The 15,664-nt window shown below is 44.0% G+C and overlaps 1 protein-coding gene across 4 annotated transcripts in view; it reads right to left on the bottom strand.

Annotated features, from left to right (window-relative positions):
* The window catches only part of HIC2 (HIC ZBTB transcriptional repressor 2), an 84,007-nt gene extending 73,876 nt beyond the window's left edge, over positions 1-10,131 (bottom strand). For 2 of the 4 annotated variants that reach the window (XM_031592850.2, XM_031592849.2), the window contains exon 1: positions 9,650-10,126. The gene's annotated coding sequence lies outside the window, so the exon portion shown is untranslated. The other 2 variants (XM_090120900.1, XM_090120899.1) reach the window with 2 other exon arrangements.
* Between the last annotated feature and the right edge of the window lie 5,533 nt (positions 10,132-15,664).

The following is a 15,664-nucleotide window of genomic DNA, read 5'->3' as shown; positions in this document are numbered from 1 at the left end:
ATGTGCTTTATCTTCATTTATAGCATTAAATCTAATTTTTGGTGCCAAGTGTAGCATTACCTTTACAATTACATCTATTAGAGACAGTTTTCCCTTAGGATCTGATCTGACCAACAACCAGTTTGCACTGCTTATTATTTTATTTCAAAACCACCATATTCATATTACCTCTCCACTTCTTTAATTTCAAGTATTTTGTTGAAAAATTATAACATAAGCACTCAATTATGGAAATCCTACACCTTGGCACTATACTGACTTCCTTTCAGATGCTTACATCCTTTTTTCCTTGAAAAATTTAAAAGAAAACTGGGAACCAAAACGAAAATAAAAGCAACAAACATGGCTGATCCATCTCCAGTAGTGTGAGGTGAGCAGGAGCAGATTGCCATCCCTGAGCCACTGGGAATGTTCTTGCTGGGCACCCTAATGGAGACAAGGCAGAGGGATAGGACAGCAACATAGCACAGCATGAAGTGGTTCATATGGAAAAAAAAATCTGTAACTTCCCCTGAAGCCTTGCATCCTGCATGTCACAAAGGACAGCTGCTACCTTCTCAGTTAGAAAAACGTGATCCCACCCAGTCAGTCTGCAGACCTAATGCTGGCAGATAGCCTCCCACACACCACTTTTGGTGGTCATAGCTATTGCAGCGAAGCAGCTCCCTGACCATCTTGGAAGGGGCCATGTTGGTTTGGCCTCAGGAAGGCTCAGGGTAAGTGTTGGGTGGGATTTTTTTGTGTAGTTTTTGTTTTGTTTTGTTTTGTTTTAACACATAGCTTTGGTTTGCTTGTTTTTGTTTTTTGCTTTTTGATGAGGATGCAACCCAAGCTGCTTCAGTTGAACATAGAGGTAGCACAGGTCCACGTGTAATCACGGAGGAAGCGAGCACAAATAGGCAAATATTCTGAATAATGTCAGAGTAGACACACATGGAAACGTGCTTGGACTCACCTGGACTCTTTTTCCTTTTTCTTGTCCAACCAGTTCAGGGCTGGGGAACATCCCAAGCCTCTGGCATATGTTATTAGATGCTCTGGGTATTAGGTATAAAACTACTGATAAGTCTCTTGAGATGGTACAGCTGGTGTCACATAGCCCATGTTCCATTTCAAGAGAACTTCCCAAAATTGGAAGGGAGCAGGATATTTTGTTCTTTAGAAGCAACAGAAACTGGGATGCTTTATCAGTCATTTGTGTCTACTGAGAGTGTGTCTACTTGTTTGGTCATGGGTATTGTTCTCCTAGGGGAGAACCTCAATGCAGCTTTCAGAAAGTCATAAAAAAGGTATCAAAAAAGCTGGACATAGCATCATTACATGAAGATACCAGAGACTGAACTGTAGAGCAGAGCACAGTTTACTAATTAGGAAAGCACTGTGAGATACTAGAGTGGAAGGGATCTTTTTGCAGATTAGGTAAATATTTTAATTCCGTATTCCAATGATCCCTGTTCTGGCAGGATCCTTACAATATAGTTGCCTCCCATGACTATCTTCTGTTGTTAGTTATACACCATAGAGCTTTTAAATAACAGCATGGTTTAACAGCATACTGTTTTTCTGTGCTTTTTGTTCCTCTTACAAGTCACTGAATGATTAGTGCAGCATTCAGCATGAAATCCTCCTGCACCATTAGCAGGGTAAAATATTAGACCATAGTGGCTACTACAGTTATTCACTGTTTGTTAAACGCTGATGGAAATTCAGCCCATCTTCAAACACACATAACAATGGAAAGGTACAAAGGGATGAGATTATTTTTCCAGAACCAAACAGCAAACCAATGGCAAACATACTGAAGCCCTTGTTTTAGTCCTGGTAATACAGATCGTCAGAATTAAGACAATGGTGAATAGTCCTCTCAATTACAGCCATCACTTAAAATTAACAACCAGAAACTGGAAGGTCTAGCAAAACTGGGACAAGACAGTTGCCTGCAGCTCCTAAAAAGCCCACACTTGGGGAAATACTGGAGACATTCCCTTTCCAGAGACACCACCCATAATAACAGGCCAACACCTCTGCATCTTGGAAGGGTATGCAGAACTGCATACATTAAGCTACTCTGAGTTCACTTATGAATGCTGCCAGCTTGTAAACAGCAGAGTCAGTTTTGCTGCCAATATAATTTTTACCTAGAGCAAACGGAAGTGCTTTTCCAAGAATTTCCAGGACTGTGGCATCATGCTGTATACTGGCACTGCACCATGCAACTCAAGGAGGAAAGACAAAAAAAAAAGTAAAAGCTGCTGCTCAGCGCATCCCAAAAGTGATTATGTAGAGGGATTTATTTACTTCCAGGAAGAGACTGGTGGTGCAGAACAGACCTTCCAAAAAATACCAGTGTTCACTGCAGGGGAATTTATAGCTGGCGTGTTTTCATTTTTGTGACAATTTTGAAAGCATTGCTGGAATAAGTACAGTAAGAAAGAGAAATGTAGCTTATTGGAAGGACTGGAGAGCTATCTTCTTTATTCTTCTTTGCCCTCCATGATTACTGCATAACCTTTGGCAACTTTACCATTTTGAAGCTCAATTAGAATTAAGTGTAAGATGACAGCATTTACAGTCCCTAGTAAGGTCAGGGCCCAATTGTACAAACATTTAAATATGATGTGCATTTATAAGATAAATACCAAGGACATTGTATCCTCCATTCTTTAAACATGAAGAAGACTTAAGTTGTTTAACTTTCTTTATGGCCATAGCATGAAAAATTTAAAGAAGTGATGCAAACCGAACCCCGAGTTCCTAGTCCACAGCTCACTCAGAAGAATTAAATGCATGCACATGTTCATTCACCGTTGTGTACAATTCATGCATACATGTTCAGTTCATAACAGTAAATATTTAAAACCAAATTTTCAGGGTAAAACATTTCCCAAGTCTTAAGTTATTTCACTTTTAAAGCACCCTCGGCCAAATACCAGTTTGCTGCCATCTGTAGAACTACAAGACAGCTATCATTCTCATGCCAAAATTCCTTTTATTTAGCATGCTGGTACTTCAGTCCTGGCTATGCACACTTCTTTAACATTTTTAGTGGATTCTCTGCCAGATACAACTTTGGTAGATACTTTTCCTACCTAGGACATCCATGTTTTTCTTTGAGCATCTGAACTTCCAAGAAAATGGACACAGAGCCTTTTTTAAGGACTTGAGAAGTTTGATGCAAAAAGTTCCGCACAAGAACCATTCTGAATACATTATAAGGATGAACAGAAACTAAGAATAGCAAAGCAATTCTCCCTTCCAGGGCTAGGGAAAAAAACATTAAGTAAAAACAGCACAAGTTCAAGTCTGGTATAATTTCAAAAGTTCTCCTAAATAGCTCATGTTTAAAACAATACCAGTTTTCTGTGTGTGCACGCACACACACAGTGTTTCCTAGTGAAGTCCAAACTTAAGCAGAGAAAGCCACTACTTTTTTTTTTTTTTTTTCCCATCAAATTCTGGTCACTTAACTTTTTGCATCAGAACCTTCTTGCTAAGAGACAGAGGGGATGGTTTTGTTCAGTTGTAGTTCAAAGTTCAATAACTTGTTCTTCCAGAGCGGAGGAAGCAAGTGAGATTTGGGAAATGGTAGGAAAGCCAACTTCATTCCAAACTGAAACTAATTGTTAGAGACTAATAAGTGCTAGTTCTAAGTTTGTAAAGAAAGCATAGCTAGAAAATAATCAATTCCCTTTTGTTCAAAGAAAATGTAATTTGTTTTGCACTTAAAACAGCTGATTAAGAATCACAGAATAAGTGAGAGAAGGAGGAATCTTAGGAAGTATTTTGATTTAAAAAGTATTTTCCGTATATTGTTTTTATTTAGCACATCAAAATACTTAGTTTTAGCATCAATTGAAATCAATGCTATATGAGAAGTTGCTTGATACATTTATCAGAAACAGCACAGTAAAATAATTGTGCTTCTGGTTTGCATCTCAGGTCTTTACTTTGTCCTCCTATCTAACAGGAAAAATGCCAAATTTACTAATTTTATTTTAAGTTATACGTCAACATGCCTTAATAGATACAAACCAGAAAGATCCTACCACACAGGCAAGCAAGCAGGCTTTAAAACAAGGTTTTTTGTTGGCTAATTTCAATTCCTAGCTTAAACTGGCAACACAAATCGTCAATTCTGTTCCGTTCTTTGTTGGACAGAGAAGACCTCCCAACTGTCAAACTGGCTGGTGGCATCTTGACAGCTATGGAATTGTGATAATTGGAGTCCTACATTACAGTGTCTTTATGGACATTTATATGGGTCTCCTGGAAAACTGAATCCATGCACTGAACACTTTCTTACACAATAGGAAGTGAGTTCACATTTGGGGGGAGGAAATCTGTTGTACACCCTTGTCATCTTAAACCAGTTCTTGAATAAATGGGACTAGCCCAGTATGAAGAAGATATTAACATTGCTTGCCCTATGAGGCTTCTTTTCCAGTCATTGTGTCATGGCTCTCATTTCAAACCCATGACAAAAGACCGATTTGAAGATAATTTTATCTTGCATATTGTTTGGTTCAGTGAGTGAAGGGAGAGTATAGGGCAAACTGATATATTATTGAAAGCTAGCCCTCTGCCTTTACCCAAGAGACTGAAGGACAGCTAAAGCCTCAGACCAGCACAATGAAGCAAAATGTTTTCTGCCTCCCATCCAGAACTGAATGAGGACACCACTGGCATCTTTATTCATCCAATAACTAAAACTGCAAGAACACGAAGTTACTGTTCTTAGTTCCAGCATTGATCTCTCAGGATGTTTTACAAAAGCAAGTATATCCCATTCTCAAGGCCATTTTTATGGCTGACTGGTGACTGTTTAGAGCAGGAATCTCCTTGCACTTCTATGAACTCTCCTTACTGTCTGCTGAAGATTGGGCCTTTCATATCCCTGCTTAGGTGTCTGTGCATGTTAAAGTGTGCTTTCTGGAGAAGAACTGAGCAGTTTTGTCCTTTCTACATTAGAAGGAAAGCCCACGCTGAAGGACATCCATTGCTGAAAACCATTTCCCACAGCAGGCCCATTTCCAAACATCCTCTTGAAGTTTCCAGTTTATAAGATCGTTCTTTCACCCTTTCATATCCTATGCATGTAAGAAAACGTGATACAGCTCATATGTGATCCTGGATAGACTAGATTCCCCACCTCTTTCCATTAAATAAAATCAGTAATTAGAATCCCTGTTCAGGATTTGTGATTAGAAGGATCGCTCTCCGTCTTGCCCTGATCAGACAATACAGGCTCTAGGGAAGCATGAGAGCTGTCATTTCAATAATGCAAAAACGCTGTTGCTTCCACTCCAGAACAGCTGACTTGAAGTGCATGCTAGGCTGTGCTTATTAACAAAATGAGAAATTTGATATATAGAAAGAAAACACTATGTGAGGATTAATCCTGGATTGCAGTGTGTGGCCAGCACTGGGCCGTCATCCAAACACAGATGCAGAACAAAACTTCTCCCACCTGTCAACAGAGGTACAGCTATTGCAATGTTGTAGTCTCCCTCTTACAGCTACTGTAACAATCCCTTTTATATTAGCTTAAAATGCAGGATTGACCTCACCATTTTGTTTCTTCCTTGTTTCATGGGAGCCGGCACTGGAGGGTGAATTTTCTTTCCAGGAATTACTAACAAGACACATGAGTAACTTACAAGTTTGGACAGCTAGCTGGTAATACTTGTACACTTCAAGGAAAGAAACCCGGCTTCAAATTGGCATTCTGTTGGAAGCTGGAGATGCTAACAAGAAAATTCAACTCTCAGGATCTTTTTTTTTTTTTTTTAAACATTGTTTCTGCTGCTTTTGAGAGGAGTAAGCATACTGCCATAGCTGATTACAAAAACACAAACAAACAACAAAAAAAAAACAGTAGACAAGCCAATACAGCTGCTTTGCCTTAGAGCTACAGCACAGCAGTCTGAAATCGCTATTGCAATACACTGTTCTTGCTCCCGAGACTACAGCAAGATAAAAACCTATTTAATCAGCTGTAGTGGCTTAATCACTGGTGTTCAATCCACACCAAAGCAAAAGAGAAGTCATCTTTATTTTTAAAAGACATCCTCTTGGTTATGGTTGGGTCGGGACTCTGCTGTTGCAATTCCACAGCTGAGCCCTGTTAATTTTTCTCCCAGTCCAGCAGGGTGAGTATGCCCGCTGATGCTGAAAGAGTCTTCCTTCCCACTGCGCTTTGCCTGTCACTGTACAGCAGATGTAGTGCCTATGTCACAGATGTGTTCTGTTCTCTTCCATTCTAAGAGCACATTTGCTGCTATAAGAAATGCCACTTTGTGGTAAAATTCTTCCACTGATACTGTCAGGAACTGCAGCTTTGTTCAAACACTTCATCAGTCTGAATTGTGCAGGGGACCAGAAGACTGGCTTTCTGTAGATGAAACATGACAACCTCGTCATACCAATACCTTCTGTCTTTCAAGCTATGATACATTCCTCAGCCTGAATTAGAAGGTTGAACACTGCACTCAGCACACATAACAGTTCTGATATGAAGGTAGATGTGCTTCAGTTTTCAAATATTATCCTGTTTCACTACATTTATCATCAAAGGTAACAGGAGCTCAAAAATAACCATGTGCTATACCAGGAATGCAGGCATACAGTTTATGTTTGAGAATTCTTAATTACTGTGGGCTGTAAAGATGCTGGAAATTATGAAGCCCTGTTGCAAGAACTACTGTTCACCTCAAATTTTATACTGTGACCATAGATTTTTATAGTTATAGTGTTAGGGGTATAGTGGCTCTTTTAGATAGTCTCAATGACACAACCAAACCAACTAGCATTAGATTCTAGTTGTTCTAAACAGTTAACCAGAAAAATTGGAAGATGTACCCTCCTAGAATAAGGCTTCCAACCTCCTCTTTCTCCTTCCCCCACCCCTTGTCATACATTGACTTCTGCCAAACAATTTGGCACTGACACAACCACGTGCCATCAGCTACGTCTTTATGCACTAAAGATTTAGAGCTCACACAGGTCCTTGGAAGAAGCCTTCCCCCCAAACATTGAAAAATCACCCCTTTTATGTACGTGCATCTCATCTGCATTTCACATAATTAGGAAGCATCATGAATGAAAAACCTAGAGCATCAGATTCTCCCATTCCTCCTGCTTGCACCCCTCCAGCCACGTGAGTTTGCCATGATTAAGTGATGCATTTCCAATGCGAAAGAACAAACCATTGATGTATGGCTCCCTTACCCGTGTTAGAGTGGAAAGTAACAAATGCAAGAGGCAGCTTATTCCTAATGCTGATCTCCTCCGGAGCTAAAATGATATGTCAGTAGCAGGTGGCAAGTTTGAAGAACCATCCCCTCCCCTCTTTTTTTTTTTTTCTTCTCCCCCTAAATAAATACAACAAAGGGCACACAAAATTGACCTGATGGGTCAACCATCAAAAGTTAAACTGATTTAAATAATTAGACCTACAATGTCAGGCGCCACTGCAAATAATTGCTCCCACTGCTTTTAGGATTAGATTGCTATTGAATAGGTGCGAAAAGGAAGCCACTTGCAGTTGTGGAAATAAGTCAATTTTCTTTTTATATGTCATTTTCTCCATGTATATTTCCTGTTAAATCCTAAGGAGCAATTTACAGCTTTCTCTTCAGAGCTGCTGTAGCACATACAATGATTCTGAGTCATGAAAAAATAGTAATAAGTCATCTCGAAATACTGATGTTTATACACTATTTATCAAGCACAGTGAACATCTGCTCATAGTTCTGACATTTTCCAATGAAAGTTACTATTGCGTATTGTTTTCCCCTTTAATTTGTGGAAAAACATGGAAGCCATTCAAATATAAACAGCATTCCACAATAAATTTAAACCAGCATTGGTCAAAGGACGGTTTATTGCCAGAATGCACTTTCGATGATCTTACTGCTCCCAGGTTTATTCTAACTACGCAACATCTAGGGAGATTTCGGTAGCTGCCTGCTTCGACACTCGCTGCCGTACATCATTCATTCATTCTATGGAGAGGCACACCCTCGCCCAGCTCGCGGCTATCGACCCCGAAGTCGCGCTCCTCCCGGCACATGGCACCGAGTTTGCGGCGGGTTCCGCGGGGCGGCAGCGGGCACGGAGCGGCGGCGGGGCCGGGCGCAGCGCAGCTGGCGGCCGCGATAACGGGCAGCGGGGGGGGACGTGCCGAGAGCCGCCCGCCCACCGCCGTGCCCGCTTCCACCTGGGCCGCGGCCAAGCAGAAGTCAATAATTCACTTCTCCCGCCCTATACAAAAGGGGCCGGGAGCAGGCAGGGGGCTGCGGGCACCGCGGGGCTCCCCGAGTCGCCCCCCGCACCCTCCGACTTTGCTTTCCTTTTACATGCAGGCAGACAAACAAAAAGCAGAGCTGGCACCGCCGGGAGATGCAGAGCGCGGCCGGGTACGCTCCGCTCTTGCACACGGGACCGGGCAGCCCGCCTGGCCCTTACACTATAGCAGTGCGCGTTTCGCAGCGATATTGCCAGCTTGCGCATAGAGCATTCATTATTTTACATTTATACACGCACACATACATATATATTTTTGTTTGTTTCTTGAGCGGGGCGGACAGCGCTGCTCCGGCATGGCGGGGCCGAGGCCATGCATTTCCTCCGGGGGCACAAAGCCGGAGGCAGGGTCCTGCCAGCCCCTTGCCGCGGGAGGATGCGCGCTGCCGCCTCCGAGCGCTGAGCCCAGACGGAGCTCTAACAAAAGCCGGAGAGCCGCGGCCGCAGGCAGGGCGAAAGGAGCTGGCGGCTCCGTCATCCCAAAGGGCCGAGGGGGACAAGAGGGAGCTGGGGCAAAAGTTCACCGCGGTCTCCGTTGGGGTGCCCGGTGGGGCAGGGGCTGGCAGTGTGCCCGGGGTCTGCCGGCCTGGCTCGGCGCCTCTCAGCCCCGCGGAGGGACGGAGGAGGGGGAAGGAGGCGATGCGAGTACCGGGAGCCACTTCCCTGCCCTCTCCTCCACAATACGGCCGGATCCCCGGCGCAAACACGCCCCCCCGGCACCCCGAGGCTCCGCTCCGACCCTTCGGAAGAAAATAATAGAAAAATTACGGCTCACTTGCAGAGGGTGAATGGAGATGGAGAGAGGCTGCTCCGGGGCTGCCGCTCGCTCCCACGCCGGCCGGCCCCAGCGGGCAGCAGCTGCGGCCCCCGCCCCGAGCCCAGCACCGCGAGGAAGGGGCAGCGCACACCCGTGTGCGCGCACACACACGCGCGCACACAAATATCACGACAGGAGGGGGAAAGTTTCTAGCCGCTGCAGCCGAATAGCCCGCATTTGCGATCCCCAGACCCGCACGGTGGCAGAGGCGCCGCACGCAAGCCCCGGCCCCAAAGCAACGGGGCAGCGCGAGGGGAAGGGGCCCCGGGGCACGGAAAGAGGGCGAGGGGAGAGCAAAAATACGTATATCCCATTTTGTTTTCCCCGGGACCTGCCGCCGGTGCTGGGCAGGGCTACCAAAGAGCAGGGAGAGAGGGGCCACCACCGCGGCTCTCCCGAGCGGCCCCGTGAAGATGGGCAAATAAACAGGGCTGCAAATAAAGAGCGGGCAGAAGGGCTGGGCTGCAGCGAGCCCCGCAGCGCCCGAGCGGGACGCGCGGCCCATCGCCCCCCCCCGCCCCGCGTTACCTTCTTAGTGCATCTGGAGCAGCGGCTCTGCTTCCCCTGCCCCTCTCCTCTCCCTCTCCTGTCCTCTCGGTTTATACCAGCCTGTTCCTCATCTCACAGCCTTCCTCCCAGCGCCATCTTGCAAGCTTGTGACGTTGGGAGCCGCTCACCCCTGACCCACATTTGAATAGAAGCCAAAATGAAAAAAAGAAGAGGAGAGAGAGAGAGGGGAGAGAGAGAAAGAGGGGGAAGAAGAAAAAGAAAGAACGGAATGAGGAGAGGCAGGGAAAGCAGCAAAGTAAGTGCTGTGCCAGTGTGGAACAGCATCGGCTCCCACTCCCTTGCCAGCTATTTAATAATAAGCAATTTCCTGCTTTTGCGATAAATGTTGCCGCTGTGGGAGCAGGCAATTCCCACCGAATGACACGGGCTCCCCCACCCCGAGCCGCCCCTTCCCTGCACCCACACAGTCAGCCCAGACACGACCACCGGCACCCAGCAGCCCCGCCGAGCTTTTGACTGATGAAAAAGGCATTTGTGAAGATTATCTCCCCCATCACTGATGAGGTCTCAAGTGCGTGTTAAGGAACATTGTATAGATTATAACTTGTACATATATTGGAATCTTAAATGAGCCTCATACACAAATTAAGAAAACACGTTGGTGTATAACGCAATTTGCATATTGGCTTTTTATCACTCTTGTCTGTTTGTTAAGGACTGACTGCGCTTTGTGCCATCCGTGGCACAGGTGAAGACACGGCATTTACATTTGTAGAATCAGTAGAAATCTGAAGTTTTGTTCTGACTTTTTTTAATGCACCTATTAGAAGTATGTTGAGGGGAAACGCTATTTGAATTTTGCGTCCCTCCTTCTGCAAAGACATTAACTTTACACATTTAACTTTTTACACACTTAACTTTAAGCACTTCAGTAATCACACTGAGCAAGCAGGGGCTATTCAGATGCCCGCACGAATCATGTGCAGAGCTTGCCAGACCAAGCTGCTGTTTGGTAAAATGCAAAGTGATCTGAGATCATTTCGATTTACTGACCATTTCCACAAAATACATCTGTGCAGAAATCTAGGCTGTATCTTCGTTCTGTTTCCCCCTGGCAATGTTATAAAGACAGTAGCCAGTTCATCTGCAGTAACAGTATCAATGAACGTAAACATTTTTATTGTAATTATACAGAGTTCTTCCTTTGTCCATGTAAAAATCACTGTATTAGCTGCAAGCTAATAGCTAATAGCTCGTTTTTTCTTTGCCATCACTGCCAACTATGACCAAAACTCTCTGTAGCCTGAGCAAGGTGATTAATTAGTGAAGCGAGCCTGCCATTTAACACATCCTTAAGAATTCCCTAATAGCTTCAACACCAGTGACCAGTGACTCTCAGCTACTTTCTGTGCAGATATCTGCAACTTGCATGCACTTTAGCTGTATCCCAGCTGCATCTTAAGCTCTCTGTCTCCGATAGTAAAGGTATTTGCTAGTTGCTCTTCCAGAGTTCAAAGTTGCTTTTTTTTTTTTTTTTCCAGAAGATGTCTTGTCCAGCCTTACCAAAGTGGCTCGAGGAGCAAATAAAGATAAGGTAGATCACAACAGCTGTATCAGAAAGGTCTGGACTGATGGCTTGTTCACAGTACACCCAATAAAGAGAAGAACACTTTAACAGTGGTGAGAACAGCAAACCTGACTGTCAGCACAAGACCCAGTGAAGTAGATAAGGAAAAATTCAAGACTCTTCCCCCACTGGGAAAGTTAATTTAAGATTGGTGGTGCTGCTCCCAGCTGTGTTTTAAGGCTAAGTAGCCTTGCAAATAGCCAGGGAGGTGTAGGTAGCCATTTGCTTCATGCTGCGTGAGAGGAATGGGTAAGCAAATACACAAAAGTCCTTGTGCTATGTTATCTAAACAGGGGAAAATGAATCCTGGAGTTATTTCAGGCAGGTTTAGGCAGTTGGGTTTAGAAGGACCTGCTTTTGTAAATCTGTGTGTCATTTCGAGACCTCAACAAAGCGCCCGCCTGCCCTCAGTCTTCCTTCCTTCCTTCCATGGAAGCTCACCACCCTAGGAACAGAATCAGCAGAAAGACTGTGTGCCCCTGCCAGTTCACAGGCACACATCTTAGTTCAAACCCACTTTGATCAGACATTAGAACAGAGGTGCCAGGCTTTGTACAGGAATGGCTTAATGCACAAGCGTTTCAGTCTGTCTGCCAACTTTGTTATACAGATTATAACCTCAGAGCGAACAGAGTGAAAAGGTGGGAACATGAGGAGAAACATCCTAAAATCTCACAACAAGATTTCTCAGAGCTGGTGTGCATAAAAAGCTCTACTTGTATTTCAATCCCTCTAAGGTTTGGGGGCAGTCAGTTCCAAGCATCCCTAAGGAAATTGAGAGATACACACATTCTCAATGAAGACAAAAAAAAAAAAAAAAAACCACAGAAATTAGGTGTCTGGCACCTGGAAATAATATGGTAGGATGTAACACCATGTTCAGTTTCATGTGTGCATGATAATTATAAGGCTGAAAAAAAATTAATGAGAAAGCTAGACCTGGAGTTGTCACTGGAAGCATGGACATCTGGGGAGAATCTGATGAGCCAGGTAGGAGCATAACCACACCTACCTGGAAAACATCTACAGGCATGCAAGGAAGATACTGTGACACCTGCATTGTCTTCAAGCAACCTCAGCCAGGGAGCTTGCCATCTGAGCAGAGAGTACACCCTCAGCTTCCAAGAAATCACACCCATGTGTGCATGCCTGGTGCTGGGTGAGACCTGTGCCCATGGATGTGAGAAGCAGACATGCTGCTGCATAAAAGACCAGGCTGAAGGGAGATGGGGGCACACAAAGTGTAGCCAGAATGGTTTGAACCATGGATACTTAGAAGAAAGGCACTTCTGTTTCCATCTGTGCCTAACTTGGTTTCCAAATTTGGCTTGATGGTGTTATTTTTTTTTACTTTGGACAGGACACAGTGGGGACACAGCAGTAGGGCTGGGTGCTCTGCAGATAGGAACAAAAGCTTCAGCTTCCTCCTCCATGCATTGGTGGACACATTTTTATGTACCATCTTCATGTATCACCCCTCAGTGTCTGCTCAGAAACAGCTTTTTAATGCTGCTTTCAGGCAGAAAAGTTGAATTACACTTCACCCACCTTCATAGAGTTATTGTTTGGAAAATACTGGTACTCAAACTAAGCTGATCACAGAAACCCAAAGAAATTGTAGGGCTTCTGTTTGTTTTTAATTGTTTTTGACCAACGGATGGATTCAGAAGTACCTGGTCCCCTGTAGCTATGCTAATAGCAAGTTGATACTCCTCATAACGTAGGAAGAGGACATGAGTAGAATTGTTAGTGTCAAGTCAGTGCTGTGGATAAGGAATTAAGTAATCTGAGCAAAGAAAATGCCATTGCAGAAAGTAAATAGAGTGACGAGCAAAGGGTGGCCATGTGCCCTGATGGCTCTTCAGTGCCACCTGCCTTCGGGCCGGCGCTGGTGGCTGGCCAGTGCCACCTAGCAGGCAGAGCGGTGGTTTACAGGGGGAACTGCCGGGTGAAGGTGGGCGGAGCGGTTGGAACGAAAAGGGAGAAGCCGTGATCCGAGGAACTCAACAAAACTCAGGGCAGAAAACGGCAGCGGTCCGTGTCTGAAAGCAAAGTGAAGGTGAAAGCCAGCCGGCCTGCTTTTCCAAATGTAAAAGGGGTTTCGCTCCAATGATAATCATAGAATCACAGAATCACAGAATGGCCAGGGTTGGAAGGGACCTCAAGGATCATGAATCTCCAACCCCCCTGGCACATGCAGGGCCACCAACCTCCCCATTTCATATTAGATAAACCAAGTTTCTTAGCAGTAGTTTGCAGTTGTTACCTCTGCAGTGGGGTAGTCCCGACTGCCTGAAAATGCAGGGCACCAGGCATCGATAAGAGCCAAACCAGGCATCAGATAAGAGCCAAACCAGGCATCAGAATAAGAGCCAAACCAGGCATCCTTTAAGGCATTTCAGTGATCCAAGTGAAGCTTTGGAATTCTGCTTAAATAGGAACAAAGCAATTGGTGCAGCTCATGAGATGAACTTGTTTTGCTTCCTCTTCTATAGAAATGTCTCCCTGCAGTTAGACCTATGTCTGAAAGGTCTTCTCCAACATGCTTCAAAGTGTCAGTGGAGGAGACCAAAATTTTATGCTGATGCATTTTGAACATAGAATCATAGAATCCTTAGATTTGGAAGGTACCTCTGAAGGCCATCCATCTAGTCCAACTGCCCTGCAGTGCATAGGGACACGACAGATCTTCTTATTTCATAGCTGCAGATGCTCCTGTGTATGAATATACTGTCTGCAGCAAAGCCTCCATACAGTGCTTGGTGAGATGATTCCCCCACTGTTTTTCTGTGGTCTTTTGGCTACAGATAGTGGATGGACACAGAGAATATTATATTCTGACCTATCTATAATAATACTTCAATTCCTCCTACCACCTCCTGTTCTTAGTAATTCAAAACTTGATAGTACACAAATTCTGCAATGAGTCTTTCCACCATTTTATTCTAATGTAGCTGAAAATCAAACTGCGGTCTTTTAGGAAACTTGCAGGTAATCAAGAAAAATTAGGATCTGTAAATGTAATCTGAAACCTCAGTGTCAAAACTAACACAAAGGTCCCCAAAGCAGAGTTAGAGCTATGCTGCGACTTGCCTCAGATTCACTTAACTCTGTACTGGTTTGCATTTTAAAAGTTTTTTTTCAAAATCACGGGATTAGAAACTCAGTATCAAACCGAACCAAACTAAAGCAGTACTAAAAACCCACAGCACAGAAGTTAATACTGTGAAAAAAGAGGCTGGTAACGTAGTGCTTGTACAAGTTACTCTTTGGTACTCTTCTGCTTCTGTTGTATTTTTAGTGATAGAAAGTTTTAATTTTCTTGAAAGAGAAGGAACATACAACATTTTTATTGCTACACGCTGAAGCTCTTTGCCAGGCATTCTGGCATGCACAGGGCTGATGCAAGGTTTTTTGCAACTCTAATCAGATAAAAACATTGCTTCTATTATAACAAGATCTTTGATTTCTGTTGGCCCATGAATTTCATTGCTAAATATGTTTGCTCTGTACCTACCTACAAAACATCTGTATTTAACTATGTCTCCCCATTAGTTAATGTAATCCATGCAATCACATAATTTCACTACGCTGTGGGAGAGAAATAAAAACTAAGGAAAACAGCAGAGGAACAAAAACATTGCATTTTGTGTTTGGAATTGAGTGAGGTTTGGCAATCACTAACACTGAAATAGGTGTCAAAAGGAAATTAAAAGAAAAAGGAAACATTTATTCAGCCATGTAAATAAACTGGGAACAAAAGAAAGAACCGGTGCTACTATGAAGTGTGTGAACAAGTAGAAGATTAAAGGTACGAGGACTGCTCTAAAAGTAATGCCTCCTCTTTCATTATGTTGGTCTACAACATCAGAGGCAGCTGTTGGTGGCATGGCAGCAGAGGTTGAAGCTTCCCACCAATATCCCATTATGTTTTGTTGCTGTGTGACAGGTGGCAGCAGAGCAGCACTCTGACAGAATGGCGTCTGACATGGGGGTGTGTATGGAGCAAAGGTGTGGAACTGAGTTCCTCCACGTGGAAAAAACAGCACCCACTGACATTCATCGATGCTTGCTGAATGGTGATGGAGACCCAGCAGTGGCTGTGAGCACACTGAGGGTAAGTTTCAGCCGTAGTGGCAGTGGGTCACCTCTGCTGGTGCAGATTGTTACAAATGCAGCAGGCAGGCTTTTCTTCATCTCTGGCAAAAATGCATACCTAAAGGTAGTATTTTCTGTTGAAAAAATGTGTCTTGTAGCAGAAAACTTGCTCTATTAAATCTGAAAGAGCTCAACATTTTCAAATGAGAAAGAGCAGACAATTTCCACCCCAGAACTCCAAAGAAACAAGTACCAGATTGATAACAAAGTTTTAAAATACATGTTTAAGTTGAGGAGGTAGTTCTTGC

Source organism: Phasianus colchicus, chromosome 18 (assembly GCF_987193195.1).
Source record: "Phasianus colchicus chromosome 18, bPhaCol1.hap1.1, whole genome shotgun sequence".
Classification (NCBI taxonomy): domain Eukaryota; kingdom Metazoa; phylum Chordata; class Aves; order Galliformes; family Phasianidae; genus Phasianus; species Phasianus colchicus.
The sequence above is the reverse complement of the archived record's forward strand: the minus strand, read 5'-3'. Positions and strand labels throughout refer to the sequence as shown.